Raw genomic sequence first — 24937 nt, 5'->3', positions numbered from 1 at the left:
CATTAAAGGATAATCTTTTACGGGAAAAAGGGCGAGGCGAATGCGCTGATAGGGCGAGATGGGGGGGCAGGAGGGTAAGGGGTGCAGGGAAGGATCCTTGTGGAGAGGATAAAACACCAGCACGGACCAGTTGAGCCAAACGGTATGCATCGACGCCATGCGTTTTTGTATAATTCTGTTGAACAAGTGGGTAACCAAATGCCTCGTCGTTCAGTATATTTCCCCGAGGGGAGGGGGTGCTTTAAGATGAATTACAATGCCAGGCCTACAAGAATTCTGTGAGTTCCAGCACTTCATGTAAGTGGACATGCAGCTCGGGGCTGGCAATCTGCACAGACACAGTGGGCCCGGCCTAGGGTTAGGCTCTAAGCCTTCAAAACCCCGGAGGGTTTGGATTGCTTCTTGCGATTTACCTGCGCTGACTGCTGGGAGAGCAGGTAAACAGAGCACACAGATTTCAGATAAACGGCAATTCAGAATCCAGGGGGCGGCGATGAAGATTCCTCATCAAACAAATTGAAAAGGCAGAAGAAGCAAATTCAGGTTCCTTTGAAAAAGGCGAATCAGATGAGTATTGAAAAGCAACCAATATAAATGCAGATTGTGGGGATAGATTAGGGGAGTGGGGCAAATCTTTCAAAGGACTAGCAGAGGCCCAGTGGATCGAATGGCCTCCAGCCGCCCTGCAAGATGCTCGGACGGTCATTTCCCACAACCCTGCATGTCTCGGTTCTCCTGCAGAGATGACTTCCTCAACAGAACAGTCTCGATAAATATCTGTTTAAGATCTTGCCGCCTCAGTAACAAGTTAATTTTAGACCCAGTTTAACACGGCAGCAGATTTTGTCAGTGTAGGTGAGACATTCCAGCTCGTCTCAGTCTCAGGTACAGACACACATACACAGACAGATGGAGATGTCACTCTTGTTAATTCATCAGCACCTTCACTTCTTTTTTTTTAAAAAGCAAAGATATACTAACGAGAGACTGAATAATGCCCCGGACCCCCCTCTCAGCAATTGCCTGCTGCTGATTTACCTGCTTGGCAACGAAAGGATTCGACTGAAACAAAAATCTCTCCAGCAAGGATATTTTCATTGCATGATTTCTGAAATTTAATCGAGCTTCCACATCTGCCATTTCATGAAAGGGGCAAATTTCCCAGTGTCATTATCAGCACGGGTTAATCGCAAAACTCGCCAAATCTAATCCCAATGATAAATAGTGGCTAATTAGAGATTTAAACGTACCACTCTGAATGCTTGACTGGCCCAATGTAGGATGCAGGTCTTCAATCTCATTTTCTTCTACTGTAGAGGAAATAAAGAATGGTTAGTCAAAGTGGGAGAAACTAAACTCACCAGTCTGTCCCTAGTTACACAGTCTTGTTTTAACATCGATATTAAACAATGCAAATGGTAACAGGGAGAGCAAGGCAGAGTTAGGCATATGCTTGATTTGTGGATTGCACTGGCAACTGGGAAGCAATTAATTTAACTTCTCAATTACTCCACTGTGGCACATAACAGCGTTTGTAGAATCCCTATAGTGCAGAAGGAGGCCATTCAGTCCATCAAGTCTGGACCGACCCTTTGAAAGAGCATGAGACCTAGGCCCAATCCCCCACGTATCCCTGTATCCCTACCCAAACTTTGGACACAAGGGGCAATTTAGCATGGCCAATCCACCTAACCCGCACATCTTTGGAGGAAACCGGAGCACCCGGAGGAGTCCCACGTGGACACAGGTTGGGGGGGCGGGGGGGGGACATGCAAACTCCACGCAGACAGTCACCAGAGGTTGGAATCTACCAGCAGTGCTAACCACTGTGCCGTCGTGCTGCCATTACCATCAAAGCAAACAAAATTCACCCAACTCTCTGTTCTATGTGTCATTCACACCCATGCAAGATGTTTCAATGGATATAACGGGACATTTCCTCACTCATTAACAAAGTCTTCTTCGCTCATGCTGAAAGGTCACCTCCCCCCACACAACAAACACTCCCCCGCCCCACCCCGCCCACCTCCACCCCCAGCAGAATGCCACACATTCCCCCCACTACCTAGCTATAAGAGTTCGCATTCCGGTAGCAGCCCTCGCATTGTTTAAAGCCTGGCTAATTAGTATTTGCCTCGGGAAAGTGACAAGCGTACGGCAGGTGTGCAAGACTCATGCGAATTCACCTCCCCTAGCTGAGTGCCGCTGTACATTCGCTCTATCAGGTGTCTGCTGTTCTATTTATTTTAAACTCATCATTCAGGTTGAAACACAGCGTGTGGCTGTGTGAAGACGGTGAATGATTCACAGAGAAAAATCGCCCTTCACTTCGCACTGAGCTGAAAAGACAGTCCAACAAACATATCGCAAACTTCTATGTCTTTACCTAAATTAGAGAAGAGGATGTCGAAAGATACATAAGAACTAGGAGCAGGAGTAGGCCATCTGGCCCCTCGAGCCTGCTCCACCGTTCAATGAGATCATGGCTGATCTTTTGTGGACTCAGCTCCACTTTCCCGCCCGAACACCACAACCCTTTATTCTTCAAAAAACTATCTTTATCTTGAAAACATTTAATGAAGGAGCCTCACTGGGCAGGGAATTCCAGATTCACAACCCTTTGGGTGAAGAAGTTCCTCCTAAGCTCAGTCCTAAATCTACTTCCTGTTTGACTTTGGAACAGAGAGAACTGTTTGAAGGGCTTGAGGGCACATTGCTGGGTCATTTTCACCATCCCTTCCGGTGGCACCTGCTCCCCATATCCCTTAACTTCCCGAGACACCAAAATGCTGTCCATTCCAGACTTAAATACATTCAACAACGGAGCATCCCCGATCCTCTGGGTTGGAGAAATCTAAAGATTCACCACCCTTTGAGTGAAGAGATTTCTCCTCACCTCAGTCCTAAATGACCGGCTCCTTCTCCTGAGACTGGGCCCGTGTTTTAGATTACACCGACCCGCGGAAACAATTTCTGTATCCAGCACGTCAAACCCCTTCAGAACCTTAAGATATTTCGGTGAGGTCTCGTTCTGCTAAACTCCACAAAGAATATTGATCCAATTTAATCAGAGATCGAGCCCCTCATCCCAGAGACCAGTTAAGTGAATGTTCGCTGTACGGCCACCAACGCAAGTATATCCTCCCCTCAACGTGGAGACCAAAGCTGCGCAGAGTATTCCAGATGTGCTCCCACCAAAGCCCTGAACAACTGCAGCAAGACATCTTATTCTCCTGTTCCAATGCCCTTGCAGTAAAGGCCTTTGTGGGGCCTCATTGGCTCTCCATACACACCGGCTTATAAAGCAGCCAGCAAGAGCCGTCGCTTGAGTGGTCTAGCCCTGTGGTGGGCAACATGCGGCCCACCTGGGTTCGGAGTGAGGGCCGCGGGATATTTTGTTGACCGTTGCCCGCGCATCGGGTCGCCACATTCCGCTGATTTCCATCCAGGTAGTTTTTTTTCCTGCCGGTATGACTGAAGTGATTCGAACGAAAAGCGAGGGAAGTGAGGAGCATGTCGATTGCTCACAATATTGATGGTGAGAGCCAGGCGCTCCCTCTGTGTAAATATTTCTTTTGTTTTTACCATTTGAAGTTGATGACAGTTCTATTAATATATAAATGATGAAGCACTTTTTACAACTATGAAATATTTGGCGTGTATTAAATGTATTCAATCTTATTCATGGGGCCATAGATAGTGAACGAGCCCCGATTTCAATCTTATGACCCGCTAAGATGAAGGAGGTTCAGTTGTGCAGCCCACTCACTAGGTTTGTCAGCACTGGTCTCGCAGCTCGTTTGATTTGGGGGTGGTATTTGGTGCGGGGATCTTAAGAGAAGCACAGGATAGAAAATTAATCGCCGACAAATAAAAATATTCTGAAATTGTGATCTCAAATTCAAAATATTTGCTGCAACCCTAATTCTTTCATTGCCTTCCAGTCAAGGTTGTTTTTTGTTCCTCCTTTCAAACGTAACTATTAAAAGTACAGAGACTGTGGCAAAGTAAGGTGCTACAGTACAAAAATCTCCTCGTCGCCACATTCCAGCACCTGTTCGGGGGAGATTTCAGAATGTCCAATTCACCCAACAAGCACGTCTTTCGGGATTTGTGGGAGGAAACCGGAGCACCCGGAGGAAACCCGCGCAGACACGGGGGAGAACGTGCAGACTCCGCACAGACAGTGACCCAAGCCGGGAATCGAACCCGGGACCCTGGCGCTGAGAAGCAGCAGTGCTAACCACTGTGCCACCTGTTCAGCTGAGTCTGAAGTCCAAAGTGCACCCTTGGTCATACACCATTTTAAACTCCTTTGAGCCGGGAAGGTTTCAGTGCTCCGCTCACAGAAGACCTTTGAGGCCTTTTGAGGGAAATAAAATGACTAAGGGGGACAACCGAAAGAGAACAAGGTCCGCGTTGTATTTTCCGTGAGGTAAATTTGGCAAATTAATCAGCTGAATAAAACTTATTGAGGATCTCGTCTGGAGCTACAGGCCATGTGAAAGTAAAACCAGAAGTGAAAAAATATTTAGACTTTTACCACGAAACAATGTGATGGTCTGGCCAATGAAGGAAGCTCTTTATTGGTTATTATTGCGAAGGCGGTTTTGTTTGGTGAAGTAGCGATTACAGCTAGGACTGCGATACACCAGCTCACCCTGGCTTCACACCCAGATCTATTCAGCACTGAAACAGTGGGCGGGATTCTGCGACCCCGCGCCGGGTCGGAGAATCACCGGGGGGGGGATCGCGCCACGCCGCACCGACGCCGAGACGTGATTCTCCGCAGAGCGGCGCCGCTCTACTCACCACCCCCCCCCCCCCCCCCGTGGTTCTCCGGCCCAGTTGGGCCGAGCGGCCTTGACAAAAAACCTGAGACCTGCCGGCGCCATTCTAACATGCTCTGAGCCGGCAGGACCTCAGCATTGATGGGTATGGGGGCGTTCTGTGGGGGGGGGGGGGGGGTCCGACCCTGGGAGGGGGGGGGGGGGGGGGGGAGGAGGGGTCCGACCCTGGGAGGGGGGGGGGGGGGGGAGGAGGGGTCCGACCCTGGGAGGGGGGGGGGGGGGGGAGGGGGAGGAGGGTCCGACCCTGGGAGGGGGGGGGGGGGAAAGAGGAGGGGGTCCGACCCTGGGGGGGGGGAGGGGGTCCGACCCTGGGGGGGGGGGGAGGGGTCCGACCCTGGGGTGGGAGGGGTCCGACCCTGGGGGGGGAGGGGAGGAAGGGTCCGACCCTGGGGGGGGGGGGGGGAGGGGTCCGACCCTGGGGGGGGGAGGGGTCCGACCCTGGGGGGAGGGGGAGGAGGGGTCCGACCCTGGGAGGAGGGGGGGGGGAGGAGGGGTCCGACCCTGGGAGGAGGGGGGGGGGGTCCGACCCTGGGAGGAGGGGGGGGGGAGGAGGGGTCCGACCCTTGGGGGGGGGGCCCGTTGTGGCCTCACCCGCGATCGGGGCCCACCGATCGGTGGGCCGGCCTCTCGGGCTTGGGGCCTCCTTTTTTCCGCGCCGGCCCCTGTAGCCCTGCGCTATTTGGCGTCGGGGCCGGCGCGGAGAAGGGAGCCACTGCGCCTGCGCGGACTCCGCGGCGCCCAGCTGACGCCAGGGTCAGTAGCTCCAGCGCCGTGCTGGCTCCCTGTGGCCCGGAGAATCGGGCGCCAAAAGGCCTGTTGACGCCGGGGTAAAACACTCCCGTTTTTACGCCGGCGCCAACACTTAGCCGCGCGATGGGAGAATCCCGCCTGAGACAGAGTGAAATAATTAATACCAAAAAAGTTGGCACTATTCGGAAAAAGTGACCAGCGTCGCTCTTTGCACAAACAAAAACGGAAAATGCTGGACAATCTCAGCAGGTCTGACAGCACCTGTGGAGAGAGGAGGGAGCTGGCGTTTCGAGGCTGCATGGCTCCTTGTCAGAGTTGGCAAAGAGCTTTGACAAAGAGTCACCCAGACTCGGAACGTCCACTCCCTCCTCTCTCCACAGATGCTGTCAGACCTTTCCCGTTGTTGTTTCAGATTCCAGCATCCGCGGGTATTCGCTCTTATCGTCCCCACCTCTGGCCTCTTGTGCTATCCAGCCCGGAGGTTAACTGTCTGGCGGCCCCCGTGGGGCTAAGGTTTGACAACCATCACCACCAGCCTCCTCCCTCCATGTTTCCCGGAGCTTGGAAAATTGAGAAGTGGCCATATTGCAACGTGTAAAATTCTCAAGGGGCTTGAGAAAAGGTTTCCCCTAGCTGGGGAAATCTTGCACGAGGGTTACGGCAACAGAGCAAGGTGTCGGCCATTTTGCACGAGATGAGTAGGAATCTCTTCACTCGGAGGATTGTGAATCTTTGGAATTCTGTATCCCGGGGGACTGTCGGTTCTCAGTTGTTGGGAATATTAAAATCAGAACGCAATAGATTTTTTGGTACTAAAGGTTCTACGGGACGTAGAACATACAGTGTAGAAGGAGGCCATTCGGCCCATCGAGTCTGCACCGACCCACTTAAGCCCTCACTTCCACCCTATCCCCGTAACCCAATAACCCCCTCCTAACCTTTTTAGACACTAAGGGGCAATTTACCATGGCCAATCCACCTAACCTGCACATCTTTGGGCTGTGGGAGGAAACCGGAGCACCCGGAGGAAACCCACGCAGACACGGGGAGAACGTGCAGACTCCGCACAGACAGTGATCCAAGCCGGGAATCGAACCCGGGACCCTGGCGCTGTGAAGCCACAGTGCTAGCCACTTGGGCTGCCGTACTGACTGGGGGACATGGGGATGCTGCAGGAAGTTACGACCAACCACAGGTTTACTGAGTGGCACAGCAGGATTGAAGGGCCAAATAGCCTATCGCAGCTCCTATTTCTTAAGATTTTTAAGTACGTCGAAAAATGTCAAAGGGGGGGGAGATTATTCACGGCCCAGCGGCATGTTTCTCGGCGGGGGGGGGGGCGGGGGGATCTTTGGTTCCGCCGCTATCAATTGGGATTTCCTGTGGTGGGGGATCACCGTCACAGGGACCGGAAGATCCCACTCGTCCGAACGGCCGGAAAATCCACCCCCAAAATGTATTTAGCATTTCTCAACGAGGGTCGAGCTGAAACAGACAGCAAACCTGGATTAACAAAATCAAAGGGAACAATCCTTGGGGGACGCTTGGTTTTTATAGCTTGCTCCCGACCAAACGGAAGGAAGAAAGACTGCGCATTTCGATAGCACCTTTCACATCCTCAGAATGGCCTTGTCGTGCCGCGGGCTCGTGTCCCAGGAGCTCCGGGTTCCAGTCCCAACCCCAGGGCCCGATGGGCAAGGAAGGTGCGTTCATAAACCGGGCAACAGGGCGGTGCGTCACCCCGTGAATCCTTTCCAAACGCACCAATGACAGGCGGCAAGGCTGGCAGAGCCTCCTGGCCAGCCATGGTTGATGTGGAGCGGCAGCCATCAAGCGACAAGCCCCGGGGACAGACCAGCGATCGGTTCCGGAAATTACTCGCCACCACGAGGCGGGGGAAGGGAATTGGTATTTCACGACCCGAGGGCGGTTTTGATTTATTTGAATGCAACTGCAGCCTGGGAGGAGGAGGGGTCAGTTAGATTTGTAAAACTCTGCAGCAAGATGCCAAGTCCACTGCAGCTCACACGACTCTAGAAATAGGTCAAAAAAGAATCAAAGAGTCGGATTAGACCACCTCACTGTCGGTGACGTACAGCAACAGTTAAATACCGCAGAAGCACCGCCACATTGGGAGAGATTGATTTTTCTTTCCCCCCTCTAAGCGCTGACCTTTGCCTCCTCCCCCCCCCCCCCCCCCCCCCCCCCCACTGGTAGTCACAGTCATGAACGCGAGAGATGGGCGGACTTCAAATAGCCTAAGAAATAGGACCAGGAGTGGGGGAACAGGGCGCCCCCCCCTCTTCACCAGCACGGACAGTCAAAGTGGTGCGTAAGGTGGTTATGTCACCGGTCTGACCATTCATAACCTCAACTAACCCCACCTCAGGCAGCTGGAGATTTTCAATCCTGCTCGTTATCCAAATATGGTCTCAGTGATGGTGACCGTCAGTTTCACACAGCTGGCCGAATATTAATGTCACCGCCTGGATTCACCTAAAAACACGTCCGACTCACTGGCGGGAATTCTCCGAGAAACACGGGGCCCGGATTCTCCACTCCTGCGGCCAAGTACCGACGCCGGCGTGAAAAGTGGCGTTAGCCACTCCGGCGTCAACGGGCCTCACCTGGCAGCGATCCACCCATTCCTAGAGGGCTAGTGCGGCGCTGGAGTGGTCTCCGCAGCTCCGGCGCCCGAACGCCGGTGCGCCACGGCCGGTGCTAGTCCGCACATGCGCGCCACGGCCGGCGGGTGGGTTCTCGTCGCCGCGCCGGCCACCGGGCAATATGGTGGAGCCCTACAGGGGCCTGGCACGGAGGAACATCGGCCCCCACGGAACCAGTCCGCCTGCCGATCGGTAGTCCCCGACTGCGAGGCCAGGCCACCCTGGAGGCCCCCCCCCCCCCCGCCCCCCCGGTCGGATCTCCCCCCCCCCCCCCCCCCGGTCGGATCTCCCCGCCCCCCCCCCCCCCCCCCCCGGGTCGGATCTCCCCCCCCCCCCCCCCTCCCAGGACGGCCCCCGCAGACAGAACTCCGTGGTCCCGCCGTGTGGGACCATACGTAACCCTCGCCCGGCGGGCACTCGGCCCGGTGAATCGCCGGGGGGAGGGGGCGCTCTCAACGGCCCCCGACCGGCGCGGCGGCAATCCCGCGGGGCGCCTGAAAATCGACAGCAGAGAATCGGTGAGCCAGCAGGGGGGGCGATGAGGCCTTTTTTTAAATAACCGGAACTGTAGATTTTGCACCCTATCCAGATGTCCCTTCGGTGGAGGTGTTTTCAAGTGCCCCGTCCTACTCTAGAGGAAGACAAGACCCGGGTTCGATTCCGGCCTCCGTTGACTGTCTGTGCGGAGTCTGCACATCCTCCCCGTGTCTGCGTGAGTTTCCTCCGGGTGCTCCGGTTTCCTCCCACAGTCCAAAGATGTGCAGGTTAGGTGAGGTTACGGGTATAGGGCGGGGAGTGGGCCTAGGTAGGATGCTCGTTCGGAGGGTCAATACAGACCCGATGGGCCGAATGGCCTCCTTCTGCACTGTAAAAATTCTATAAAACCCCTCAAAAGGAGTGGTGCGGGTTGTCAACATATACAGGCACGACACATGTCCGCACAGGGTGAGAATGAAGGTTGCCAAAACACAAAGGGGCTTAATCCCCGGTTAAGGGGACGATCATCCAGGATTGAGGTGAGGAGAAATTTCTGCACCCGATAGTGTTGTGAATCTTTGGACTTCCCCAGCCCAAAGGATTGTGTCTGCTCCTGCATTGAATATACTGAAGGCTGTGGGGCAGGCAGATGTTGGTCCCTCGGGGAATTAACGGATTACGGGGAGCCGGCGGGAAAATGGAGCTGAAGACCAGGATCAGCCATGATGGTGTTGAATGGGGCAGCAGGGGGAGTACGGGCCGAGTGGCCGACTCCTGTAAGCGACGTTTTAATGAAATGCAAGGCCATGTGAACCGAGCCTGTGGGATGTGGTATTAACCTTTCGAAAGCTTTCCCCTCCCTCAAGACATTCCCTAAAGCCTCTCTCTTTAACAAAGCTTCAGAACGCGTGCCCTAAAATCTCCAGACCTGCCTCAGCTATTCCTGATATCAATGGGTTACGTTATTAAGGGCACTATACAAATGCAGGTTGCTGTCGGTTAAGTTTGTTGCACCATTTAGCACAGCCCGTCAGTACCCAGACAGATCCGTCCCGTTAATTTAATAGCCAGCGAGAAGTTAAAGACACTTTCGCAGGCCATGCCTGAGGCATCTTGACCACTCAGACTAAAACCTCGCTGACCACCGGCTCAAGAATTTCCAGTGTTTTCTCAGTTGGAGCGATGCCGGCCAGATTTGCAAAGAATTGTTAAGCCAGGTACGGGGGGAAAAGGCAGCAAAACGTAAGCAATCACAATTGCTGCTTCGTGCAGGGCATGTGTCTCACCATCTCTGCTCGTAATCAATGTACAGCCAGGCAAAACTATAGTTTCGTTGTCCACACTTAAATTGGCTCCCATTCAGTTGTAATTAACACGGGCCTCCGTCTCACCCAATCTCAGCTCAAACACAAATACAGAGAAATAGAAACACAAAATACATTTGCGTTCCCTGCCGCGTTTTAATCCCGAATAATACAGGGCCAGCCACCTTGCCCTCGATCCTGCCGCAGTTCTCGAGGGGCTGTACGGTACTAATGTTACAGTTTCGAGAAAATGCTGATTGTTTTTTTTTAAAACAGCCAATTCTTGCTACTGAGCGCTGTCAAGATATTAAACGCCAAGTTCTCACTGACAATTAACGCGTCTATCGCAGGGACGACACAGTCTCGCAATAATTAGTCATAACAGTCAGCCGCAACAGAATTACATCCTCAGCACCTGCCTGCAAAACTCAAAATGCTACCGGCCGACCAAATGAAATTTAAGTTTCAGTTGAAGTGGGGATTACGGGGCAAGTCCTTGTTTTAATTAGCAATGCCCGATTACAGTCCCTCAGCTGGTTGCGTCTCTATACCGTGCACAAATTTAAAAGACACTCCCATCATAAGCATGTGTCAAAATTACAGTCATATTCAGCAGAAACACAATCAAGATGTCCTTTGATACCCATACAGTCGGCCCCCACCACTCCAATGCCCAGAAAGCTGATCTTTAAAAGCTTTAAATGCCACCTCACCACCCCTCCCCGCAAAGAAAAAAAAATGCCCACACAATCCCATTTGAATGGGACACAATTAGGTTCCCAAGACCAGGAGCCTCTTTAATTGTCTCGTGCAAGGCAGAGAAATAACAAAGTTCTTGAATAATACACAGGCTTATTTTTGTGAGCTAACTCTGACACTTCAACATTATTTTTATAAACATGCTGTTTGCAAAATTAAATTAAACTTTTCCACAACTATTTCTTCGGAGACCCTCACCTTCGGGACACCACACAAAATAAATATTCAAATGCTGATACAACGATACTCTTCAAAGAAAGCAACCACCAATATGTGCATTTCAGAGGGTCAGTGTGTGGAGAATAATGTCCGTCTAGGATCAAAATGAATCTCACTGAAGTGGATTTGATCGAGTAGTTCTTGTTTTCTGAAACAATGATTTCTAAGTTTCTTGTTGCTTAATGATTCATCCACCACAGCCATGTGACCCGGTGCTGAGTGAAACTTAATCACAACATTCCTCCACTCACTGCACCTCCCTCAGCCCCAAACCCACTCACTGCACCTCCCTCAGCCCCAAACCCACTCACTGCACCTCCCTCAGCCCCAAACCGACTCACTGCACCTCCCTCAAACCCAAACCCACTCACTGCGCCTCCCTCAGCCCCAAACCCACTCACTGCGCCTCCCTCAACCTCAAACCCACTCACTGCGCCTCCCTCAAACCCAAACCCACTCACTGCGCCTCCCTCAGCCCCAAACCCACTCACTGCACCTCCCTCAGCCCCAAACCCACTCACTGCGCCTCCCTCAGCCCCAAAGCCACTCACTGCAACTCCCTCAGCCCCAAACCCACTCACTGCGCCTCCCTCAACCTCAAACCCACTCACTGCGCCTCCCTCAATCCCAAACCCACTCACTGCACCTCCCTCAGCCCCAAACCCACTCACTGCGCCTCCCTCAGCCGCAAAGCCACTCACTGCAACTCCCTCAGCCCCAAACCCACTCACTGCGCCTCCCTCAACCTCAAACCCACTCACTGCGCCTCCCTCAATCCCAAACCCACTCACTGCGCCTCCCTTAACCTCAAACCCACTCACTGCACCTCCCTCAGCCCCAAACCCACTCACTGCACCTCCCTCAGCCCCAAACCCACTCACTGCAACGCCCTCAGCCCCAAACCCACTCACTGCGCCTCCCTCAGCCCCAAAGCCACTCACTGCAACTCCCTCAGCCCCAAACCCACTCACTGCACCTCCCTCAGCCCCAAACCCACTCACTGCACCTCCCTCAGCCCCAAACCCACTCACTGCTCCTCCCTCAACCTCAAACCCACTCACTGCAACTCCCTCAGCCCCAAACCCACTCACTGCCCCTCCCTCAACCTCAAACCCACTCACTGCAACTCCCTCAGCCCCAAACCCACTCACTGCTCCTCCCTCAGCCCCAAACCCACTCACTGCGCCTCCCTCAGCCCCAAAGCCACTCACTGCAACTCCCTCAGCCCCAAACCCACTCACTGCAACTCCCTCAGCCCCAAAACCACTCACTGCGCCTCCCTCAGCCCCAAACCCTCTCACTGCGCCTCCCTCAACCTCAAACCCACTCACTGCGCCTCCCTCAAACCCAAACCCACTCACTGCGCCTCCCTCAGCCCCAAACCCACTCACTGCACCTCCCTCAGCCCCAAACCCACTCACTGCGCCTCCCTCAGCCCCAAAGCCACTCACTGCAACTCCCTCAGCCCCAAACCCACTCACTGCGCCTCCCTCAACCTCAAACCCACTCACTGCGCCTCCCTCAATCCCAAACCCACTCACTGCACCTCCCTCAGCCCCAAACCCACTCACTGCGCCTCCCTCAGCCCCAAAGCCACTCACTGCAACTCCCTCAGCCCCAAACCCACTCACTGCGCCTCCCTCAACCTCAAACCCACTCACTGCGCCTCCCTCAATCCCAAACCCACTCACTGCGCCTCCCTTAACCTCAAACCCACTCACTGCACCTCCCTCAGCCCCAAACCCACTCACTGCACCTCCCTCAGCCCCAAACCCACTCACTGCAACGCCCTCAGCCCCAAACCCACTCACTGCGCCTCCCTCAGCCCCAAAGCCACTCACTGCAACTCCCTCAGCCCCAAACCCACTCACTGCACCTCCCTCAGCCCCAAACCCACTCACTGCACCTCCCTCAGCCCCAAACCCACTCACTGCTCCTCCCTCAACCTCAAACCCACTCACTGCAACTCCCTCAGCCCCAAACCCACTCACTGCCCCTCCCTCAACCTCAAACCCACTCACTGCAACTCCCTCAGCCCCAAACCCACTCACTGCTCCTCCCTCAGCCCCAAACCCACTCACTGCGCCTCCCTCAGCCCCAAAGCCACTCACTGCAACTCCCTCAGCCCCAAACCCACTCACTGCAACTCCCTCAGCCCCAAAACCACTCACTGCGCCTCCCTCAGCCCCAAACCCTCTCACTGCGCCTCCCTCAGCCCCAAACCCACTCACCGCACCTCCCTCAGCCCCAAACCCACTCACTGCGCCTCCCTCAGCCCCAAACCCACTCACTGCGCCTCCCGCAGCCCCAAACCCACTCACTGCACCTCCCTCAGCCCCAAACCCACTCACTGCGCCTCCCTCAGCCCCAAACCCACTCACTGCGCCTCCCTCAGCCCCAAACCCACTCACTGCACCTCCCTCAGCCCCAAACCCACTCACTGCGCCTCCCTCAGCCCCAAACCCACTCACTGCAACTCCCTCAGCCCCAAACCCACTCACTGCACCTCCCTCAATCTGAAACCCACTCACTGCGCCTCCCTCAACCTCAAACCCACTCACTGCTCCTCCCTCAGCCTCAAACCCACTCACTGCGCCTCCCTCAGCCTCAAACCCACTCACTGCGCCTCCCTCAACCTCAAACCCACTCACTGCACCTCCCTCAATCTGAAACCCACTCACTGCGCCTCCCTCAACCTCAAACCCACTCACTGCGCCTCCCTCAACCTCAAACCCACTCACTGCGCCTCCCTCAACCTCAAACCCACTCACTGCGCCTCCCTCAGCCCCAAACCCACTCACTGCACCTCCCTCAATCTGAAACCCACTCACTGCGCCTCCCTCAACCTCAAACCCACTCACTGCTCCTCCCTCAGCCCCAAACCCACTCACTGCGCCTCCCTCAACCTCAAACCCACTCACTGCACCTCCCTCAATCTGAAACCCACTCACTGCGCCTCCCTCAACCTCAAACCCACTCACTGCGCCTCCCTCAGCCCCAAACCCACTCACTGCGCCTCCCGCAACCTCAAACCCACTCACTGCACCTCCCTCAGCCCCAAACCCACTCACTGCACCTCCCTCAACCTCAAACCCACTCACTGCACCTCCCTCAGCCCCAAACCCACTCACTGCTCCTCCCTCAGCCCCAAACCCACTCACTGCACCTCCCTCAGCCCCAAACCCACTCACTGCGCCTCCATCAACCTCAATCCCACTCACTGCACCTCCCTCAGCCCCAAACCCACTCAGTGCACCTCCCTCAGCCCCAAACCCACTCACTGCACCTCCCTCAGCCTCAAACCCACTCACTGCGCCTCCCTCAACCTCAAACCCACTCACTGCGCCTCCCTCAGCCTCAAACCCACTCACTACACCTCCCTCAGCCCCAAACCCACTCACTGCGCCTCCCTCAGCCCCAAACCCACTCACTGCGCCTCCCTCAGCCCCAAACCCACTCACTGCGTCTCCCTCAGCCCCAAACCCACTCACTGCGCCTCCATCAACCTCAAATCCACTCACTGCAACTCCCTCAGCCCCAAACCCACTCACTGCGCCTCCCTCAACCACAAACCCACTCACTGCGGCTCCCTCAACCTGAAACCCACTCACTGCACCTCCCTCAGCCCCAAACCCACTCACTGCGCCTCCCTCAGCCCCAAACCCACTCACTGCGTCTCCCTCAGCCCCAAACCCACTCACTGCGCCTCCATCAACCTCAAATCCACTCACTGCACCTCCCTCAACCTCAAACCCACTCACTGCACCTCCCTCAGCCACAAACCCACTCACTGCACCTCCCTCAGCCCCAAACCCACTCACTGCGCCTCCATCAACCTCATACCCACTCACTGCACCTCCCTCAACACCAAACCCACTCACTGCACCTCCCTCAGCCACAAACCCACTCACTGCGCCTCCTTCAGCCCCAAACCCACTCACTGCGCCTCCCTCAGCCTCAAACCCACTCACTACACTTCCCTCAGCCTCAAACCCACTCACTGCGCCTCCATCAGCCCCAAACCCACTCACTGCGCCTCCCTCAACCTCAAACCCACTCACTGCGCCTCCCTCAGCCCCAAACCCACTCACTGCGCCTCCCTCAACCTCAAACCCACTCACTGCACCTCCCTCAGCCACAAACTCACTCACTGCACCGCCCTCAGCCCCAAACCCACTCACTGCACCTCCCTCAGCCCCAAACCTACTCACTGCGCTTCCCTCAACCTCAAACCCACTCACTGCGCCTCCCTCAGCCCCAAACCCACTCACTGCGCCTCCCTCAACCTCAAACCCACTCACTGCACCTCCCTCAGCCACAAACTCACTCACTGCACCGCCCTCAGCCCCAAACCCACTCACTGCACCTCCCTCAGCCCCAAACCTACTCACTGCGCTTCCCTCAACCTCAAACCCACTCACTGCACCTCCCTCAGCCCCAAACCCACTCACTGCGCCTCCCTCAACCTCAAACCCACTCACTGCACCTCCCTCAGCCCCAAACCCACTCACTGCACCTCCCTCAGCCCCAAACCCACTCACTGCGCCTCCCTCAACCTCAAACCCACTCACTGCGCCTCCCTCAGCCCCAAACCCACTCACTGCGCCTCCCTCAACCTCAAACCCACTTACTGCACCTCCCTCAGCCCCAAACCCACTCACTGCACCTCCCTCAGCCCCAAACCCACTCACTGCACCTCCCTCAGCCCCAAACCTACTCACTGCGCTTCCCTCAACCTCAAACCCACTCACTGCGCCTCCCTCAGCCCCAAACCCACTCACTGCGACTCCCTCAGCCCCAAACCTACTCACTGCGCTTCCCTCAACCTCAAACGCTCTCACTGCACCTCCCTCAGCCGCAAACCCACTCACTGCACCTCCCTCAGCCCCAAACCCACTCACTGCGCCTCCCTCAACCTCAAACCCACTCACTGCACCTCCCTCAACCCCAAACCCACTCACTGCACCTCCCTCAGCCCCAAACCCACTCACTGCGCCTCCCTCAACCTCAAACCCACTCACTGCACCTCCCTCAGCCCCAAACCCACTCACTGCGCCTCCCTCAACCTCAAACCCACTCACTGCACCTCCCTCAGCCCCAAACCCACTCACTGCACCTCCCTCAGCCCCAAACCCAATCCCTGCACCTCCCTCAGCCCCAAACCCACTCACTGCACCTCCCTCAGCCCCAAACCCACTCACTGCACCTCCCTCAGCCCCAAACCCACTCACTGCGCCTCCCTCAGCCCCAAACCCACTCACTGCACCTCCCTCAGCCCCAAACCCACTCAGTGCGCCTCCCTCAGCCCCAAACCCACTCACTGCACCTCCCTCAGCCCCAAACCCACTCACTGCGCCTCCCTCAGCCCCAAACCCACTCACTGCACCTCCCTCAGCCCCAAACCCACTCAGTGCGCTTCCCTCAACCTCAAACCCACTCACTGCACCTCCCTCAGCCTCAAACCCACTCACTGCGCATCCCTCAGCCCCAAACCCACTCACTGCGCTTCCCTCAACCTCAAACCCACTCACTGCACCTCCCTCAGCCTAAAACCCACTCACTGCACCTCCCTCAGCCTCAAACCCACTCACTGCACCTCCCTCAGCCTCAAACCCACTCACTGCACCTCCCTCAGCCTCAAACCCACTCACTGCACCTCCCTCAGCCTAAAACCCACTCACTGCACCTCCCTCAGCCCCAAAACCACTCACTTCACCTCCCTCAGCCCCAAACCCACTCACTGCGCCTCCCTCAGCCCCAAACCCACTCACTGCGCCACCCTCAGCCCCAAACCCACTCACTGCGCCACCCTCAGCCCCAAACCCACTCACTGCGCCTCCCTCAGCCCCAAACCAACTCACTGCGCCTCCCTCTGCCCCAAACCCACTCACTGCACCTCCCTCAGCCCCAAACCCACTCACTGCGCCTCCCTCAGCCTCAAACCCACTCACTGCGCCTCCCTCAGCCCCAAACCCACTCACTGCACCTCCCTCAACCCCAAACCCACTCACTGCGCCTCCCTCAGCCCCAAACCCACTCACTGCTCCTCCCTCAGCCTCAAACCCACTCACTGCGCCTCCCTCAGCCTCAAACCCACTCACTGCGCCTCCCTCAGCCCCAATCCCACTCACTGCGCCTCCCTCAGCCCCAAACCCACTCACTGCGCCTCCCTCAGCCCCAAACCCACTCACTGCGCCTCCCTCAGCCCCAAACCCACTCACTGCTCCTCCCTCAGCCCCAAACCCACTCACTGCGCCTCCCTCAGCCCCAAACCCACTCACTGCGCCTCCCTCAAACCCAAACCCACTCACTGCGCCTCCCTCAGACCCAAACCAACTCACTGCGCCTCCCTCTGCCCCAAACCCACTCACTGCACCTCCCTGAGCCCCAAACCCACTCACTGCGCCTCCCTCAGCCTCAAACCCACTCACTGCGCCTCCCTCAGCCCCAAACCCACTCACTGCACCTCCCTCAGCCCCAAACCCACTCACTGCTCCTCCCTCAGCCTCAAACCCACTCACTGCGCCTCCCTCAGCCTCAAACCCACTCACTGCGCCTCCCTCAGCCTCAAACACACTCACTGCGCCTCCCTCAGCCCCAAACCCACTCACTGCGCCTCCCTCAGCCCCAAACCCACTCACTGCGCCTCCCTCAGCCCCAAACCCACTCACTGCTCCTCCCTCAGCCCCAAACCCACTCACTGCGCCTCCCTCAGCCCCAAACCCACTCACTGCGCCTCCCTCAAACCCAAACCCACTCACTGCGCCTCCCTCAACCCCAAACCAACTCAATGCACCTCCTTCAGCCCCAAACCCACTCACTGCTCCTCCCTCAACCCCAAACCCACTCACTGCACCTCCCTCAATCTGAAACCCACTCACTGCACCTCCCTCAGCCTCAAACCCACTCACTGCGCCTCCCTCAGCCTCAAACCCACTCACTGCTCCTCCCTCAGCCCCAAACCCACTCACTGCACCTCCCTCAGCCCCAAACCCACTCACTGCGCCTCCCTCAGCCCCAAACCCACTCACTGCACCTCCCTCAATCTGAAACCCACTCACTGCGCCTCCCTCAACCTCAAACCCACTAACTGCACCTCCCTCAATCTGAAACCCACTCACTGCACCTCCCTCAGCCCCAAACCCACTCACTGCGCCTCCCTCAGCCCTAAACCCACTCACTACACCTCCCTCAACCTCAAACCCACTCACTGAGCATCCCTCAGCCCCAAACCCACTCACTGCGCCTCCCTCAGCCCTAAACCCACTCACTGCACCTCCCTCAGCCCCAAACCCACTCACTGCGCCTCCCTCAGCCCCAAACCCACTCACTGCACCTCCCTCAACCTCAAACCCACTCACTGCGCCTCCCTCAGCCCCAAACCCACTCACTGCACCTCCCTCAGCCTCAAACCCACTCACTGCACCTCCCTCAGCCCCAAACCCACTCATTGCGCCTCCATCAACCTCAAACCCACTCACTGCGCCTCCCTCAACACCAAACCCACTCACTGCGCCACCCTCAGCCCCAAACCCACTCACTGCGCCACCCTCAGCCCCAGACCCACTCACTGCACCTCCCTCAGCCCCAAACCCACTCACTGCACCTCCCTCAGCCCCAAACCCACTCACTGCACCTCCCTCAGCCCCAAACCCACTCACTGCGCCTCCCTCAGCCCCAAACCCACTCACTGCACCTCCCTCAGCCCCAAACCCACTCACTGCACCTCCCTCAGCCCGAAACCCACTCACTGCACCTCCCTCAGCCCCAAACCCACTCACTGCACCTCCCTCAGCCCCAAACCCACTCACTGCGCCTCCCTCAGCTCCAAACCCACTCACTGCGCCTCCCTCAACCTCAAACCCACTCACTGCACCTCCCTCAATCTGAAACCCACTCACTGCGCCTCCCTCAGCCCTAAACCCACTCACTGCACCTCCCTCAACCTCAAACCCACTCACTGCGCCTCCCTCAGCCACAAACCCACTCACTGCGCCTCCCTCAGCCCTAAACCCACTCACTGCACCACCCTCAGCCCCAAACCCACTCACTGCTCCTCCCTCAGCCCCAAACCCACTCACTGCGCCTCCCTCAGCCCCAAACCCACTCACTGCGCCTCCCTCAGCCCCAAACCCACTCACTGCACCTCCCTCAACCTCAAACCCACTCACTGCGCCTCCCTCTGCCCCAAACCCACTCACTGCACCTCCCTCAGCCTCAAACCCACTCACTGCACCTCCCTCAGCCCCAAACCCACTCATTGCGCCTCCATCAACCTCAAACCCACTCACTGCGCCTCCCTCAACACCAAACCCACTCACTGCGCCACCCTCAGCCCCAAACCCACTCACTGCGCCACCCTCAGCCCCAAACCCACTCACTGCACCTCCCTCAGCCCCAAACCCACTCACTGCGCCTCCCTCAGCCCCAAACCCACTCACTGCGCCTCCCTCAGCCCCAAACCCACTCACTGCGCCTCCCTCAGCCCCAAACCCACTCACTGCACCTCCCTCAGCCCCAAACCCACTCACTGCACCTCCCTCAGCCCGAAACCCACTCACTGCGCCTCCCTCAGCTCCAAACCTACTCACTGCACCTCCCTCAGCCTCAAACCCACTCACTGCACCTCCCTCAGCCCCAAACCCACTCACTGCACCTCCCTCGACCCCAAACCCACTCACTGCTCCTCCCTCAACCCCAAACCCACTCACTGCACCTGCCTCAATCTGAAACCCACTCACTGCACCTCCCTCAGCCTCAAACCCACTCACTGCGCCTCCCTCAGCCTCAAACCAACTCACTGCACCTCCCTCGACCCCAAACCCACTCACTGCTCCTCCCTCAACCCCAAACCCACTCACTGCACCTCCCTCAATCTGAAACCCACTCACTGCACCTCCCTCAGCCTCAAACCCACTCACTGCGCCTCACTCAGCCTCAAACCCACTCACTGCTCCTCCCTCAGCCCCAAACCCACTCACTGCACCTCCCTCGACCCCAAACCCACTCACTGCTCCTCCCTCAACCCCAAACCCACTCACTGTACCTCCCTCAATCTGAAACCCACTCACTGCACCTCCCTCAGCCTCAAACCCACTCACTGCGCCTCCCTCAGCCTCAAACCCACTCACTGCTCCTCCCTCAGCCCCAAACCCACTCACTGCTCCTCCCTCAGCCCCAAACCAACTCACTGCACCTCCCTCAATCTGAAACCCACTCACTGTGGCTCCCTCAACCTCAAACCCACTCACTGCACCTCCCTCAATCTGAAACCCACTCACTGCGCCTCCCTCAGCCCTAAACCCACTCACTGCGCCTCCCTCAGCCCCAAACCCACTCACTGCATCTCCCTCAGCCTCAAACCCACTCACTGCGCCTCCCTCAGCCCCAAACCCACTCACTGCGCCTCCCTCAGCCCCAAACCCACTCACTGCACATCCCTCAACCTCAAACCCACTCACTGCGCCTCCCTCAGCCCCAAACCCACTCACTGCACCACCCTCAGCCCCAAACCCACTCACTGCGCCTCCCTCAGCCCCAAACCCACTCACTGCGCCTCCCTCAGCCCCAAACCCACTCACTGCACCTCCCTCAGCCTCAAACCCACTCACTGCGCCTCCCTCAGCCTCAAACCCACTCACTGCACCACCCTCAGCCCCAAACCCACTCACTGCTCCTCCCTCAGCCTCAAACCCACTCACTGCGCTTCCCTCAGCCCCAAACCCACTCATTGCGCCTCCATCAACCTCAAACCCACTCACTGCACCTCCCTCAGCCCCAAACCCACTCACTGCGCCTCCCTCAGCCCCAAACCCACTCACTGCGCCTCCCTCAGCCCCAAACCCACTCACTGCGCCTCCCTCAGCCCCAAACCCACTCACTGCACCTCCCTCAGCCCCAAACCCACTCACTGCACCTCCCTCAGCCCCAAACCCACTCACTGCGCCTCCCTCAGCCCCAAACCCACTCACTGCGCCTCCCTCAGCCCCAAACCCACTCACTGCGCCTCCCTCAACCTCAAACCCACTCACTGCGCCTCCCTCAACCTCAAACCCACTCACTGCGCCTCCCTCAGCCCCAAACCCACTCACTGCGCCTCCCTCAACCTCAAACCCACTCACTGCGCCTCCCTCAACCTCAAACCAACTCACTGCGCCTCCCTCAACCTCAAACCCACTCACTGCGCCTCCCTCAGCCCCAAACCCACTCACTGCGCCTCCCACAACCTCAAACCCACTCACTGCGCCTCCCTCAACCTCAAACCCACTCACTGCGCCACCCTCAACCCCAAACCCACTCACTGCACCTCCCTCAGCCCCAAACCCACTCACTGCACCTCCCACAGCCTCAAACCCACTCACTGCACCTCCCTCAGCCCCAAACCCACTCACTGCGCCTCCCTCAACCTCAAACCCACTCACTGCACCTCCCTCAACACCAAACCCACTCACTGCGTCTCCCTCAGCCTCAAACCCACTCACTGCGCCTCCCTCAGCCCCAAACCGACTCACTGCGTCTCCCTCAACCCCAAACCCACTCACTGCGCCTCCCTCAGCCCCAAACCGACTCACTGCGCCTCCCTCAACCTCAAACCCACTCACTGCACCTCCCTCAGCCCCAAACCCACTCACTGCGCCTCCCACAACCTCAAACCCACTCACTGCGCCTCCCTCAACCTCAAACCCACTAACTGCACCTCCCTCAGCCCCAAACCCACTCACTGCGCCTCCCACAACCTCAAACCCACTCACTGCGCCTCCCTCAACCTCAAACCCACTCACTGCGCCACCCTCAACCCCAAACCCACTCACTGCACCTCCCTCAGCCCCAAACCCACTCACTGCACCTCCCACAGCCTTTAACCCACTCACTGCACCTCCCTCAGCCCCAAACCCACTCACTGCGCCTCCCTCAACCTCAAACCCACTCACTGCACCTCCCTCAACACCAAACCCACTCACTGCGTCTCCCTCAGCCTCAAACCCACTCACTGCGCCTCCCTCAGCCCCAAACCGACTCACTGCGTCTCCCTCAACCCCAAACCCACTCACTGCGCCTCCCTCAGCCCCAAACCGACTCACTGCACCTCCCTCAGCCTCAAACCCACTCACTGCACCTCCCTCAGCCCCAAACCCACTCACTCCGCCTCCCACAACCTCAAACCCACTCACTGCGCCACCCTCAACCCCAAACCCACTCACTGCACCTCCCTCAGCCCCAAACCCACTCACTGCACCTCCCACAGCCTCAAACCCACTCACTGCACCTCCCTCAGCCCCAAACCCACTCACTGCACCTCCCTCAACCCCAAACCCACTCACTGCACCTCCCTCAGCCCCAAACCCACTCACTGCACCTCCCTCAGCCCCAAACCCACTCACTGCACCTCCCTCAACCCCAAACCCACTCACTGCACCTCCCTCAGCCCCAAACCCACTGACTGCACCTCCCACAGCCTCAAACCCACTCACTGCACCTCCCTCAGCCCCAAACCCACTCACTGCGCCTCCCTCAACCTCAAACCCACTCACTGCACCTCCCTCAACACCAAACCCACTCACTGCGTCTCCCTCAGCCTCAAACCCACTCACTGCGCCTCCCTCAGCCCCAAACCGACTCACTGCGTCTCCCTCAACCCCAAACCCACTCACTGCGCCTCCCTCAGCCTCAAACCCACTCACTGCTCCTCCCTCAGCCCCAAACCCACTCACTGCACCTCCCTCAGCCTCAAACCCACTCACTGCGCTCTCCCTCAGCCCCAAACCCACTCACTGCACCTCCCTCAACCCCAAACCCACTCACTGCGCCTCCCTCAGCCCCAAACCCACTCACTGCGCCTCCCTCAGCCCCAAACCCACTCACTGCACCTCCCTCAGCCCCAAACCCTCTCACTGCACCTCCCTCAGCCCCAAAACCACTCACTGCACCTCCCTCAGCCCCAAACCCACTCACTGCGCCTCCCTCAGCCTCAAACCCACTCACTGCACCTCCCTCAGCCCCAAACCCACTCACTGCGCCTCCCTCAGCCCCAAACCCACTCACTGCGCCTCCCTCAGCCCCAAACCCACTCACTGCGCCTCCCTCAGCCCCAAACCCACTCACTGCACCTCCCTCAACCCCAAACCCACTCACTGCGCCTCCCTCAGCCCCAAACCCACTCACTGCACCTCCCTCAGCCCCAAACCCACTCACTGCGCCTCCCTCAGCCCCAAACCCACTCACTGCACCTCCCTCAGCCCCAAACCTACTCACTGCGCCTCCCTCAGCCCCAAACCTACTCACTGCGCCTCCCTCAAACCCAAACCCACTCACTGCACCTCCCTCAGCCCCAAACCCACTCACTGCACCTCCCTCAGCCCCACACCCACTCACTGCACATCCCTCAGCCGCAAACCCACTCACTGCGCCACCCTCAACCTCAAACCCACTCACTGCACCTCCCTCAGCCCCAAACCCACTCACTGCGCCTCCCTCAACCCCAAACCCACTCACTGCACATCCCTCAGCCCCAAACCCACTCACTGCGCCTCCCTCAGCCCCAAACCCACTCACTGCGCCACCCTCAACCTCAAATCAACTCACTGCACCTCCCTCAACTCCAAACCCACTCACTGCACCTCCCTCAGCACCAAACCAACTCACTGCGCCTCCCTCAGCCCCAAACCCACTCACTGCACCTCCCTCAACCTCAAACCCACTCACTGCACCTCCCTCAGGCCCAAACCCACTCACTGCACCTCCCTCAACCTCAAACCCACTCACTGCACCTCCCTCAGCCCCAAACCCACTCACTGCACCTCCCTCAACCTCAAACCCACTCACTGCGCCTCCCTCAGCCCCAAACCCACTCACTGCACCTCCCTCAGCCCCAAACCCACTCACTGCACCTCCCTCAACCTCAAACCCACTCACTGCACCTCCCTCAGGCCCAAACCCACTCACTGCGCCTCCCTCAGCCCCAAACCCACTCACTGCACCTCCCTCAGCCCCAAACCCACTCACTGCGCCTCCCTCAGCCCCAAACCCACTCACTGCACCTCCCTCAGCCCCAAACCCACTCACTGCGCCACCCTCAGCCCCAAACCCACTCACTGCACCTCCCTCAATCCCAAACCCACTCACTGCACCTCCCTCAATCCCAAACCCACTCACTGCGCCTCCCTCAGCCCCAAACCCACTCACTGGGCGTCCCTCAGCCCCAAACCCACTCACTGCGCCTCCCTCAGCCCCAAACCCACTCACTGCGCCTCCCTCAACCTCAAACCCACTCACTGCGCGTCCCTCAGCCCCAAACCCACTCACTGCGCCTCCCTCAGCCCCAAACACACTCACTGCGCCTCCCTCAGCCCCAAACCCACTCACTGCGCGTCCCTCAGCCCCAAACCCACTCACTGCACCTCCCTCAGTCCCAAAACCACTCACTGCGCCTCCCTCAGTCCCAAACCCACTCACTGCACCTCCCTCAGCCCCAAACCCACTCACTGCGCCTCCCTCAGCCCCAAACCCTCTCACTGCGCCTCCCTCAGCCCCAAACCCACTCACTGCGCCTCCCTCAGCCCCAAACCCACTCACTGCGCCTCCCTCAGCCTCAAACCCACTCACTGCGCCTCCCTCAGCCCCAAACCCACTCACTGCACCTCCGTCAACCCCAAACCCACTCACTGCGCCTCCCTCAGGCCCAAACCCACTCACTGCACCTCCCTCAGCCCCAAACCTACTCACTGCGCCTCCCTCAGCCTCAAACCCACTCACTGCACCTCCCTCAGCCCCAAACCTACTCACTGCGCCTCCCTCAGCCCCAAACCCACTCACTGCGCCTCCCTCAGCCCCAAACCCACTCACTGCACCTCCCTCAGCCCCAAACCCACTCAGTGCGCCTCCCTCAGCCCCAAACCCACTCACTGCTCCTCCC

General features: G+C 57.8%; 1 protein-coding gene across 4 annotated transcripts in view; it reads right to left on the bottom strand.

The window, feature by feature from the left end:
* znf521 (zinc finger protein 521) overlaps window positions 1-24937 on the bottom strand; it is a 693072-nt gene that overhangs the window by 609780 nt on the left and 58355 nt on the right. For all 4 annotated transcript variants that reach the window (XM_072468508.1, XM_072468510.1, XM_072468507.1 and 1 more), the window contains exon 2: window positions 1251-1310. The gene's annotated coding sequence lies outside the window, so the exon portion shown is untranslated. The remainder of the gene's footprint in view (window positions 1-1250; window positions 1311-24937) is intronic.

This window comes from Scyliorhinus torazame, chromosome 11 (genome assembly GCF_047496885.1).
Source record: "Scyliorhinus torazame isolate Kashiwa2021f chromosome 11, sScyTor2.1, whole genome shotgun sequence".
Lineage (NCBI taxonomy): Eukaryota > Metazoa > Chordata > Chondrichthyes > Carcharhiniformes > Scyliorhinidae > Scyliorhinus > Scyliorhinus torazame.
This window is presented reverse-complemented; position numbering and strand designations above follow the sequence as displayed.